General features: G+C 34.3%; 1 long non-coding RNA gene across 1 annotated transcript; it reads right to left on the bottom strand.

The window, feature by feature from the left end:
- Window positions 1-2,177: 2,177 nt before the first annotated feature.
- On the bottom strand, window positions 2,178-7,447 carry LOC111202568. The gene is made up of 5 exons (XR_007319511.1): window positions 4,402-7,447; window positions 4,079-4,312; window positions 3,406-3,993; window positions 3,195-3,310; window positions 2,178-2,908 (listed from the first exon to the last, which is right to left on the bottom strand). It is a non-coding gene; the product is annotated as an uncharacterized LOC111202568 (long non-coding RNA).
- Window positions 7,448-12,696: the final 5,249 nt, after the last annotated feature.

Here is a 12,696-nt window from a genome sequence, read left to right as displayed (position 1 = left end):
AAGCCCTGGCCGAATTTCTTTATAAAGATACATGGGCTGATCAGATCATTCTTATATCCCTCTTTCACTAAGTACTCACTTAGTCTATTGTACCACATTCGGCCTGATTGTTTCAACCCATAAAGTGATTTATTCAACTTTATACAGTGTTGTTCTCGAGTACTCGATTTGTTTTTCAACTCTATACCCTCTGGTACTTTCATATAAATCTCATTATCCAGTGGCCCATATAAGTATACAGTTACAACATCCATTAACCGCAAGTCTAATTTCTCTCTTATAGCCAGACTTATCAGGAATCTATTCCTTGTCTTTGTGAGAATCCTTGTGTAACAAGCCGTGCTTTATATCTAACGACATTACCATGTAACACTAAAAACATTTATATTATTAAAACTGAAATACAAATAGAACTAACCTTTTTTTCAATAAGTTATTATATTAATTATCATTCCATTTTTAACTCAACTAGAGGGTTTGCCCGGGCTACGCCCGGGTTATTTGTTTATAATTTTTTGATTATTTATAAATAATTTAAAATCAATAATCGGAAAGTGCCAACAACATTAAAGCAAATGAAAATAGATTTTTTATATTGTTGTCTTGTTGAATTTAATGTTTGATCTTCTATATTCTTTTTGCATTTTCATATCAGTTATATATTGTTTAATTTGATGCATATGTTTTTTTCTGAAACTGCCAATAAACATCATCGCTGGGTTTAACTAAAATATGATTCGTAGCAAGTTGAGTTTGTTAACTTTTCTATATTTTTTTTTATAAATTTACACACGATAGACTAAATGATGAGCTAATGAGAAAGATCGTATTGAAACCTAAACAAGCTTTGGATATGAATTTATGATAAGACTAAGAAATTAATTAAAACAAACGGATCTCTATAATATTATTTGAGAAGTCAGTTTCTTATGTGTCGTCATCACCTTAATTTTCATGATGGTTAATTACATTGTTAACCTTAATGAATTTTGTTTTTGTTAATTGCCATTATCAAGATTTCTATTTTAGTTTTTATTCATATTTTTTTCTTAAACAAGAAAAAAGAAATATCTATATATTTTTAAAATATGTTTTTTCTATTTTTATTTTCGTTTTTCATATATATATATATGTGTGTGTGTGTGTGTATATATAAATAATCATATAAATATCATACAGAAATTAAGTATCAAAAAGTCAATATCTTAAAAGTAAAAATATTAAAACATGTAATTTGACAACAAAAAAATCCCTTTTATATAAATCTCAATTTCATAAAGTATCTGTATATCTTTTTGTTTTTAGTTTTATTTTATAAAATCATATCAATATCATAAAAAAATTAGTATAAAAGTAAAATTATAATAAAATTATTTTATTTTAAAATATTAATTTTATAATTATTTAAAATTTACAATATGTTGAAACTAATAAATGTAATCTGTTTTATTCTAAAAATTATATTGTGAATTTAATTAAACTTATTGTTTTGTGTTATCAACTGATTATTGTAAGAGAACACAAAATTATTAAATTTAAGAAAATTATGAAAATGTAATGATTTTTATTTTTTTCCTATTTGATTTCTATTTCAATTTGATATAGTTGAAGAAAATCTTAAGTGAGAATAATTAATATTTTTTACTTCTAAGAGTATGAGATTTTAATATTATTACTCTAACAAATTTTTCATGATAATAAGTTAATACACCCACCTCCAAGCTAAACCAATTAAAAATAATGTGATAAAGTTACAAAATTTATATTTTAAAGTAATATATAAATAGTTTTAATAATGTCAAAAATATTAATTTGTATATATTATATAACAACAAATGATGTTTTATAATACATGTTTGTTTCAGTTTATATTAGTTTTTCAATTTATAATGAAAGTTTCTTTAAGTTTAGTGTTTACTAATTATCTTCTGTAAAATACTTTAGCATTTGTTGAACTTTTATTCAAAATATGTGTTGGAAATTTCTCTCATGTGAAAATATTTTTATAATTAAAAGTATTACATTTCTAACAAAATATTACTTGAGTTTCATATACCATTATATCAAATAATTTAAATGTACCTTAATCATTAATTATCAAGAAATTAAGGTGAACCAAACTCCATACAAATGTTTTCTGGAATTGTTTTTCTATTTAAAGAATAAAAATAAAGAAATAACTAAACTTTTTAATCTTTTTAGTGTTGACTGTATTGAACGAAAGTACATATTTTCCTATCTAATCTAACATCTCATTTTCAGTTTCCACATAGTAACAACGAAAACATTAAAAAAAATATATAGTACTTAAACGTTTAGAGCGTTCCGAGTAAGGTTCTTGACTATCTTGAACCGGAAAGTCTTGACGAAGCAGATGGCGACATGGCGTCTTTCTTGTGATTCTCCAGTGTACTGATGAGGATAGCTCGTCTGGGTTAGCATACTATGTGTATTCCAGTTATAAATATCAAGCAGAACTCCACTGAAACGGAGCATTCAAGGAACCGCTCTTCCTCACGATGATGACATGTCATGAAACCGGATGCTGCTTCTTTCAGTATATCTAAGCGTATCCAGATGTCTTAAGTTGTCTTGATACCAGTCGTGGTTTATTTGAAAAACAAACGACGCTGGAGCGTTTCTTAGTCTGTAAGACCTGAATCAGTCTCTTTGCCTAGGAAGCCGGCGTGAGGGAAGTTGAAGATGGTTCGGTCGAATCTTATGCAGTTAAGATGAGTATGTAATGTAACTGCAATTTGGTTGCATCCTCCATGAAAGAGGGAATCTCCACATGTCTTCAAAGTTCTAAGGTTTGTAAGGAATATATTATAATGACTTGGATGAAGCGGAGAGATTGGGGAGTTCGTCATCTTTATTTGTAGGATATAGATTCTTGTCGCTACTAAAACTGCAACACAAAGAACGCAATACAAATCAGCCTCAATCAAACAATGAAGAAAATTACAGAAAAAAGGCAACAAATCTTTTTGTGAAATTTTGTGAAGAATATACACACAAAAAAAGTAACCAAAGTAAGAAACATAATTGTAAAATGCAAAAATTCTTTCAAAACAGCCACAGAAATCGTAAAATAAAATGCCACAAATCAACTAAATCAACAATTTTGCAAGAGACAGAGAGATTAATATAGGTATATGTCAACCACATAAAATAAAATGACAAACTTAACTTACAGTAGCTCTAGTGGCCTCCGAAGGATAGTAAGTGGTGAAGAAGCCATTCAATTTGAGTATAATATCAGCTCCGCCAAGGGATTGTCTTCTAGAAGACTCGTTGCTAATACTTCTTCCTGAAAAATGAAAAAGTAGCAATTCTAACTAAACCTTGATAGAAAAGGCATAAAGAAGGCTTGAAGATTTGTCTAGTAGATTAAATTTTATATACCTTCAATGCTTCAGATCTTAAAGCTGCGCCAACAGCAAGAACAGCTCCACAGTCTGTCTAGCAGTTCTTACGGCACTGAATCTCCTCTAGACTACTGTGTGAACCTCTAAGAATAGTAACCACAAAATCCAACCTTCAAGTTCGATGCTTTAAACAAAAGCTCTAGTGGAATTGAGGGCAACGACTGGAACTTATACGTTGTTGTATTGCGTTTTCGGTTTGTACCCTCTCTGTGAACTCAAAGAATCTTAGGAATGGGCTTATAGGTGATGTGAAGGATGTTGGAGCAAGAACCGTTAAAGACAGATCTTCAGATGTCAAATTTGATGCCTGCAGAGTTAAAATTTGAAACCAGAAGTAGTATGAGGTACAAAAGGACAACCAAAGACCCCACTGGAAATGCCTTCCATAGTTAATGTATTGTCACATTTAACTTTTCCAAAGAAAGCCTTCTCTTCACCATCTTCCATCCCTTCGTTTAAAGCTTTCTTTATGTAACCTTTAGGCAAACCCAGATTCTAATCCATCACTTCCATTATCTTGCTCGCTAGCTTCATCACTTCTCCTATGTATTCCAACATTGTCTCTCTGTTTTTTGAAGAAAACAGAGTACATATAAAGTTACAACCTTTGAATTCAAATTTGATTTATTTAAAAGCGTTTTAATGTTTACTTGAGGCCAGAAGTGTTGGATGGCCACTCGTTTTGGTTATGGTCTAGGAGAGTGAAAACATCTTCCCAGTCAACGCTTTCGAGCTTCTCTCTAGAGTTTTTCTCAAGCAGTTCGTTGAGCAGCTTCACGGGTGTTGAAGTCTTGGACGCTTCTTCTCTCTCTGTATTTGTAGCAGTCTGAGCTCAGGTCCTTAACTTTGTTCAGAAGCTCCAGTGGAGTCCCATGGCTCACCAGCTACACAGAGAGAACAGAGTGAGACATAAATCTCATGAAAACAGAGAGATAAAGCTCTATTTTTGTGTGCGTGTGTTGGAGATACGAACCTGAAAGAAACCCCATTCTTCACATGCTTTGGCGATGTCAGAGAGTGTCTTCTCCCTTTCTTCTCCATGAGTGATCGGAAACACATGGAGGCTTGGGAGAGATTCGGGTAATAGGATCGAGAGGCACGGCGCTATGATGTCGACGAAGATTTCTTCGGGGAGAGATGAGATCAGAGATGGCAGTTGGTTCTTCTGTGCCCTAATCTCGGAAGAAGACATCTCGCGATTATACAATCTACCAAATCTCGAATAAAACCCTAGCTTTTTAAGGAATCTGAACATGTATCTATCTCTATTTATATAGATATGTGATCGGATTTGGCTTTATGAGGGAAGGAGATCGAGTGTTTCAGAAAACGCTTTACGATTCAGTTTCTCAGAAAGAGGTGAGTAGAAGAATTAGAATATGCCTGGTGAAATATGCATTGAAACGGAATTGGAGAGAAGAGTAATGGAAGTCGAAAGGTAAGAGAAAGATTTGTGAAACGTAGTAACCGGAGAAGAGGAAGAGAAAGGGGATTGACGGAACGAAGAAGAAAAAGAGAAAGAGGATTGAAAATCGATCAGGAGGCTTCACCGAGACATGGACTCTCCGGACTTTATCGGGCCGATATGATGCGAGGCCCAAATGCAATGCTGCTGCGTCTGACGTGGCTCAACGGTGATTTCCTATTGGTTGATTATAATTGATGACGTGGACAGCATGAGAGGAGCCCTTATTCTGCTTTTAGTATTGTATTGATTTAACAACTTCATTAATAATATTATCTTAATGATACATAACATCATTAATTATATTACAATAATAATAATATTGCAGATTGTTATTTATTTGATAATCAACATTAAATTTATACTAATTATAAAAATCAAAATGTAAAATAACCAGATTTTGCATATAGTTAAAAGTTCGGTTTATTCTGTTTTACTATTGTTTATCTTACTTTCAATAGGTGAAAAGCTACATAGCCAAACACATAATTCAAAGATGTAGTTTATATGAACAAATTAATAACTTAAATCAAAATAATAAAAATGTATTACATATATTGCCACTTTATTTTCCACACCATATAACTATTTTACTAAATAAAACACTCTCTCTATTTCACTTAATTTAGCTAAACACATGGAAAGAAATTTTTTTTTAAACAAAATCAGTAGGCATGGACATTCGGCTACCCATTTAGGTACCGGTTATTTCTTTTGGATATCGGATTTTTTTGGGGTTTTGAAATTAGGCATCACTTGGATATTATAAAATTATATGTGGATTTCGATTTGGGCCCTCTAGGGTTTTAGGTGGTTCGGTTCTGATATATATGAACCTAAAAATATCTAAATAACAAATGTATCTGAAATGGGTTTGGAATATTTGTACCAAAAATAACTATATTACCCGATTCAGATCCGAATACAATTAATTATATGGCGAGTTGGCGACACATCTAAAACATATAGCACTAATCATGCAAAATATATATAAATTTATAAAAACGGAAGAATCAATAGCGGGTCAATCTCTAGTACACATTAAGTTTAAACACTAAACAAACAACAAAAAACCACCTTCATAAGAAAATTGAGTAAAAATAGTTGGATGTACATTGATTTTCAACATACATTATTTTTTTCTTTATATGTTGAATAGAAAAATATATGTTAGAAGAATATCCCCCATTTTTGAAGATTTAATTCGTGTTTAATTATTATTGTTTGAAAGATGTGAAAATCATTGAGTAAATTGAAAATTAAGGATATTATTATCCTTAAATAAATTCATATCGTAAATATAATTATGAAAACGGATTATTAATTGTGTTATCATTTCAATAGTTAAAATCTCTACATAATCTAGTTACTATTCAATTTATTATATTAAAACTGAATATTGTATATTTTATTTCTATGAAAAAAAATTGTTCTCATATTTTTTTGGGTGAAAATCTCCTAATAATAGGAAGGGGATTTGTTATAATGGGTATATCTCTTTCTGACAATATTTCAAAATAGGTCTCAAAATAGATTCATTCTTAAGTTTATTATCTCGTTATTATGATTTATCAAAATATTTTTTAACTTTATAATAACTATAACTTTGTATATTTTGTTTCACATATTTTTTTTGTCACGATTTGTTTCACATATTTCTTTTATAAAAAGAAAGCATAAACCCATTATGTAGCATATGATTAGCGATTTTTAAATGCATATTTTCTGTGGGAACGTTGCAAAGTTGTTTATATATTATTTATTTTGTGTATAATATATCATAGGAAATTTCAGCGATTTATCCTCGTACATATATATTTTTTGACGATAAAATATCCATTTTATTACTCAAGATTAAAGTGGTCTGGATAATTACACCGAAATAGAACAACCAACAAAACAAAGAATCCTATAAAAAGATTGAGTGGTTCTAGTTAAGTGATCTTCAGTTCCATTTTATCCCCTATGAGTATAGAATACATGAAATCTAGAAATCTTCTATTCAGTTCTTGTATTTCCTTCAACTCCGTCGAGAAATTTGCCCATCCTGAGGTTCCCCTAATATCGCTATCAAGTCTTTGTTGTCTCTCCCAAAGTGCTGATATGTCGAATGATGCAACATGTTTCCTATTGCATGCTTCCAACTTTTTATGCAATATGGATTCTCTGAATCTTTAATTTCTTATACCCATAAGCTATGCCCTTCCATTGTTATATTTCCACATCCATCTACATCCACTAAAGATCGATGTAGAGGTTCAAGAACCATCTATTAAACATATAATTTCTAAGCGTAAAACTTGAGATGTTGTTATTTGTGTTCGGATTGAATATTCACTTACATATAAATTGGTGAATATTTGGTTTTCATGTATTTGTAGTTCATTTGTTAATTATCCTACAATTATGGTATATAGTTATAATTAATGAAATCTTGGTATTACCTTATAATAAGAATAAACCAAGTCAAATCTAAATTTTGTTGTAATAAGAGAATAGAATCTGTATGTACATAAACATAAGAAGCCCTTTATATATAGGGAATTACACCGTCATAGAATAATGGATCATGTCTGTGATCGAGCATTGTGTAGATCCGAAAGATAACCTGCATCAGCAAAATCAACTAAATCTTCTTTGTTTTGGTTAGTATAAAATAAACCCAAGTCTTTTGTTCCTTGCCGGTAACGAAGAACATGTTTAATCCCGTTCCAGTGCCTTTGGGTCGGACAAGAGCTAAATCTAGACAATAGATTCACGGTAAAACATATATCTGGTCGTGTGACTAGCCAGATACATCAAAGCTCCTATGGCACTGAGATATGACACTTCGGGACCAAGGACATCTTTATCGTCCATCTTAGGACGGAACGGATCAGTGTCCAGGCCGAGGGACCTCACGACCATGGGGCTAGATAATGGGTGAGACTCGGCCATGTTGAATCTCTTGAGTACTTTTTTGTATATGCCATTTGATGCACAAGGATTCCATCTCTTATGTACTCAAGCTGTAATCCCAAACAAAACTTTGTTTTTTTCAAGATCTTTCATCTCGAATTCTTTTTTAAGATATTCAACTGTTTAGGAAATCTCTCCAGAGGTTCTTAGGATATTTAAATCATCAACATACACTGCTATAATCACAAAGCCCTGGCCGAATTTCTTTATAAAGATACAGGGGCTGATCAGATCATTCTTATATCCCTCTTTCACTAAGTACTCACTTAGTCTATTGTACCACATTCGGCCTGATTGTTTCAACCCATAAAGTGATTTATTCAACTTTATACAGTGTTGTTCTCGAGTACTCGATTTGTTTTTCAACTCTATATCCTCTGGTACTTTCATATAAATCTCATTATCCAGTGGCCCATATAAGTATGCAGTTACAACATCCATTAACCGCAAGTCTAATTTCTCTCTTATAGCCAGACTTATCAGGAATCTATTCCTTGTCTTTGTGAGAATCCTTGTGCAACAAGCCGTGCTTTATATCTAACGACATTACCATGTTCATTTCTCTTTCTCACAAAGACCCACTTATGGCCGACTGGTTTAACATCATAAGGTGTCCGGACTATTGGTCCAAAGACATCTATCTTCTTAAAAGAGTTGAACTCCACGTTTATACCTTCTTTCCATTTGATCCAATCTGATCGTTGAGTGCACTCATAAATAGACGTGGGTTCATGATCCTCATTATCATCCATGATTTCAAGTTTTACATTGCATGCAAATATATCATCAATGTCGACATTCTTCATGTTCTATTGTATCCCAGAGAAGACATAGTTTATTGAGATCTCATTATAATCAGGACTTTCAGTACCTTGAATCTTGGCGTCTCAAGAATCAGTATTAGATACATCAGGGCCGGCCGCATCTAAGCATTCATGATCGGCCGCGATCGCTATTAGGGTTTTGGTATCGGCCGCGGCTAAATCCCGGGATTTAGGAACGGTTGCGGTCGTGTCTTGGGTCTTAACAACCTTGTTTTCAATCTCTGCACCTTTCTTAGTTTTCCGAGGGTTCTTATCTTTGGAACCTATTGGTCTACCACGTTTCAAACGTTGTCTAGACTCTGTAGCAACTTGATTGTGTCCCTCTTGAACATCAATACTGATTGGTGTATTAGCAGCTGGTATATATGACTTAGTAACTCTTTTCGGGTCAGCAAAGAAATCTGGCAATTGATTAGCTAGCTTTTGTAAATGTATAATCTTATGGACTTCTAAATCACACTCTTGAGTCCGAGGATCTTGCCAAGATAAGGATGTTTGATTCCATGTAATTTCTTTTACCAGTTTACTGCTATCTCCCCCTAATGTTGGATGTTCGGATTCATCAAAGTGACAATCCGCATACCTGGCCTTAAATAAACCACCCGTAGTTGGCTCAAGGTATTTTATAATCGTGGGAGAATCATATCCAACATATATCTCCATCCTCCTTTGAGGTTCCATCTTTGTTCTCTGTGGTGGTGCAATTGGCACATAGACGGCACAGACAAATGTCTTAAGATGGGATATGTCTGGCTCATGACCCGTAAGAAATTGTAATGGGGAATATCTATGTTCACTAGATTGTCTAATACGAATCAGTTCGGCCGCGTGCAAGACCGCGTGTCCCCAAGCTGTGGCCGGAAGCTTAGACCTCATAAGCAATGGTCTAGCTATTAGCTGAATTCGTTTTATGATTGATTCGGCCAAGCCGTTCTGTGTATGTACATGTGCCACGGAGTGTTCCACACATACCCCCATGGGCATACAATAATCATTAAATGCTTGGGACGTGAACTCAGCAGCATTGGTCTCTATCATTCCGACCTTAGCATAGTAAAAGGCCAGTAGAAAGCGCATGTATAGACTCTAGGACTTTCTTATAGCCTTGGCCGATCTCTATGATCTGAAGGATCTTTTTGTTTCCTTCGCCCTTAGTCTCAATATGAAAGCCATTCATTCGAATGTCTTTAAAGCTCAATAGGCTTCTCTTAGAGCTCGGTGAAAACAATGCATCAGATATCTCTAGATGCGTACCCTTAGGCAATATGATATTAGCCTGGCAGTAGCCCTCTATCAGACTTTAGAGACTTTTATATCAAAAACTTTCATTCATTAATAAAATAAGTTCAAAGCAATCAAAACATAGAAAACACAAAGCAAAAAATACAAAAACATAGATGTCGAATTCAACTTCATTCTTTTAAACAATCAGACGTTTCATACTCCATGAGATCGTCTTGTTCATGATTGAAATCATCTTCACCATCTTGATAAGTCATATGAGCTTCAGGATTCTTCCCTTTCAAACTCTCTTGGTAGAGGTCAACGAGATGTTTGAGAGTCCTACATTTCTTAGCCCAATGATTATCCATACCACATCTATGGCACACGGATTTGGTCGAGTTTGTGGCTTGAAAGATGTACCACGGCCTCGGCCATGTCCACGGCCTCCATAGGAGCCACGGCCATATGAGTTGCCTTGGCCTCGACCAAACGAGTTTCAGTCTCGACCACCACGTCCATGCCATTTTCCACGACTACAGTTGTGTTGGCTATCACTCTTGACATGGTTCGACTCTTTCTTAGCCCCTACGGTCACATGTGCCTCAGGTAATGGGTTTGTTCCAAGAGGTCTCAATTCACTGTTTCTCATCAACAATTCATTGTTCAGCTCAGCGAGCAAGAGACAAGAGATCAGATTAGCATAAGTTGTGAAGCCCTTCTCACGGTACTGTTGTTGTAACAACACATTGCTTGTGTGGAAGGTGGAAAAGGTTTTCTCAAGCATATCCTTATCCGTTATATCCTCACCACACATTTTCAATTTAGAAACTATCTTAAACAGGGCCGAGTTATACTCGTCCACGGACTTGAAGTCCTGGATTCTGAGATTCCTCCAATCATACATAACCTTTGGTAATAACACCGTTCTCTGGTGATCATATCTCGTTTTCAACTCTGTCCAAAGGTCTAGAGGATTCTCAATAGTCAAATATTGATTTTTGAGACTCTCAATAAGATGATGGCGTATAATTAATATAGCTCCATATCTCTCTTTCTCACTCGCATTATTGCCTTCGGTGATACATTCACCGAGTCCCTTGGATTTTAGGATGATCTTAGCATCAAGTGCCCATTGCAAGTAATTATCTCCAGAGAGATTTAGGACAGCAAAATCCAAGTTGTTGATTTTCGACATCTGAAATCATATATTTCATTCTTAGGATTTATAATGTTCTTATAATGCATACAAGACAATCAAATATATAATGCAAATTGGTCACACGACCAAACAAATATGATGCATTTAGTTCATACGATTATGCATGCATGATATGCTAACAAGCCGCACGGCCATACAATCTGAACATGCATAATGCAAGACAAGCCGCACGGCCAAGATTATGAACAATCTTAGCAATCGGTTTCTATATGATCTTAATGCAATCGGTTATTCATCTTTAGCAAGAACGATTCTAAGTGATCATGAAACCTTAATAAAACAATCAAGCAATGCATCAAGGGGTTTAGTTACTATCAACCTAACGATCATATTCAATGAGATTAATGCAATTAGGGTTTCAATATGAACAAGCCGGTCGGTTTCAAGTTTTAAACAAGATGAGAACTAATCAACTTAGGCGATTTCTATCGCAAGATAACATTCAATTAGTTCATCAATTCAATCAACCAAATTTAAGTATGAGATTAATCAATCCTAGCAATCGGTTCTATGTATCAGATTCAAAAAATTCAATCACATAAACAATCAAATCAAATTTCGATTAGGGTTTGCATGGTATGCATGCGGCTAGGCTTTAGAGAATTAGGTTTTCGATTTTAATCAAGCAATAAGATTCAATTTAGGTTATTAGGGATTGAATCTATTGCCTTAGGGTTTGGTTCTTAGGTTTTAGTTTTACTTAAACCTCAAGTCGGGTTGAATGGACCACCAAATAGAGAAGAACGCGAGCTGATCGTTGCTGTCGGGTCGCGAACGGGTTGCTGTCTGTCGCGAACGGATTGAAGCTGAGACGAGTCGCGAACGGGAGCAAGCAGCTATCGTATCGTGAACGTGTTAGCTATCGAACGGTATCGGGTCGCGTCGAGCAGGCTGAGATCGTGTCTCGCGAACAGGCTGAAGTCGCGAGCTGAGGAACGGACTGAGGTCGCGTGCTGAGATCGGGAACGCCTTGAGCATGGGGTTTTAGGTTCTCGATCAGATTAGGGTTCGTCGTCGGGTTTAGGGTTTATCGCCGGGATGAGATTAGGGTTTTAGGGTTCGGACTTTAGCTTAGGGTTTAGAGCGTAATCGTGCTGATAATGTGTTGTTAAACAAGAAATAGAATCTGTATGTTTATGTATAATTCATAAACATAAAGAGCCCTTTATATATAGGGAATTACACCGTCATAGAATAATAGAAAGACTAAAGAAAGGAAATACAAATATGGAAAGAGTACAAATCATAATCTAATAAGGAAAAGACAAGATGCTGATTCTCTCTCTCTCTCTCCTCACGGTCGAATCTCTCTCTCTCTAGCATTGGGCCGGTTATGAACCGGACCGATTATGGACATCCACAATATGATTTATAACAAATTTTGAGTTGTTTTCGATTATTTTAACATTTTATATAGCTTATAAAGAAAAAACCATTAATAGATAGATAGATATTTGCAATAACGTTTAGTTTCTTATGCAATTATTTGGTTTTGATGGTTAGCATCGGTCTGGCTAAAACCAATGTTGGTCCGGTTTAAATATTCTTAAAGTTGTTAGGTAACTTGTGTAATATATA

Source organism: Brassica napus, chromosome C2 (genome assembly GCF_020379485.1).
Source record: "Brassica napus cultivar Da-Ae chromosome C2, Da-Ae, whole genome shotgun sequence".
Taxonomy (NCBI): domain Eukaryota; kingdom Viridiplantae; phylum Streptophyta; class Magnoliopsida; order Brassicales; family Brassicaceae; genus Brassica; species Brassica napus.
Note: the sequence above shows the minus strand (reverse complement) of the source record. Positions and strands in the feature narration are given on the sequence as shown.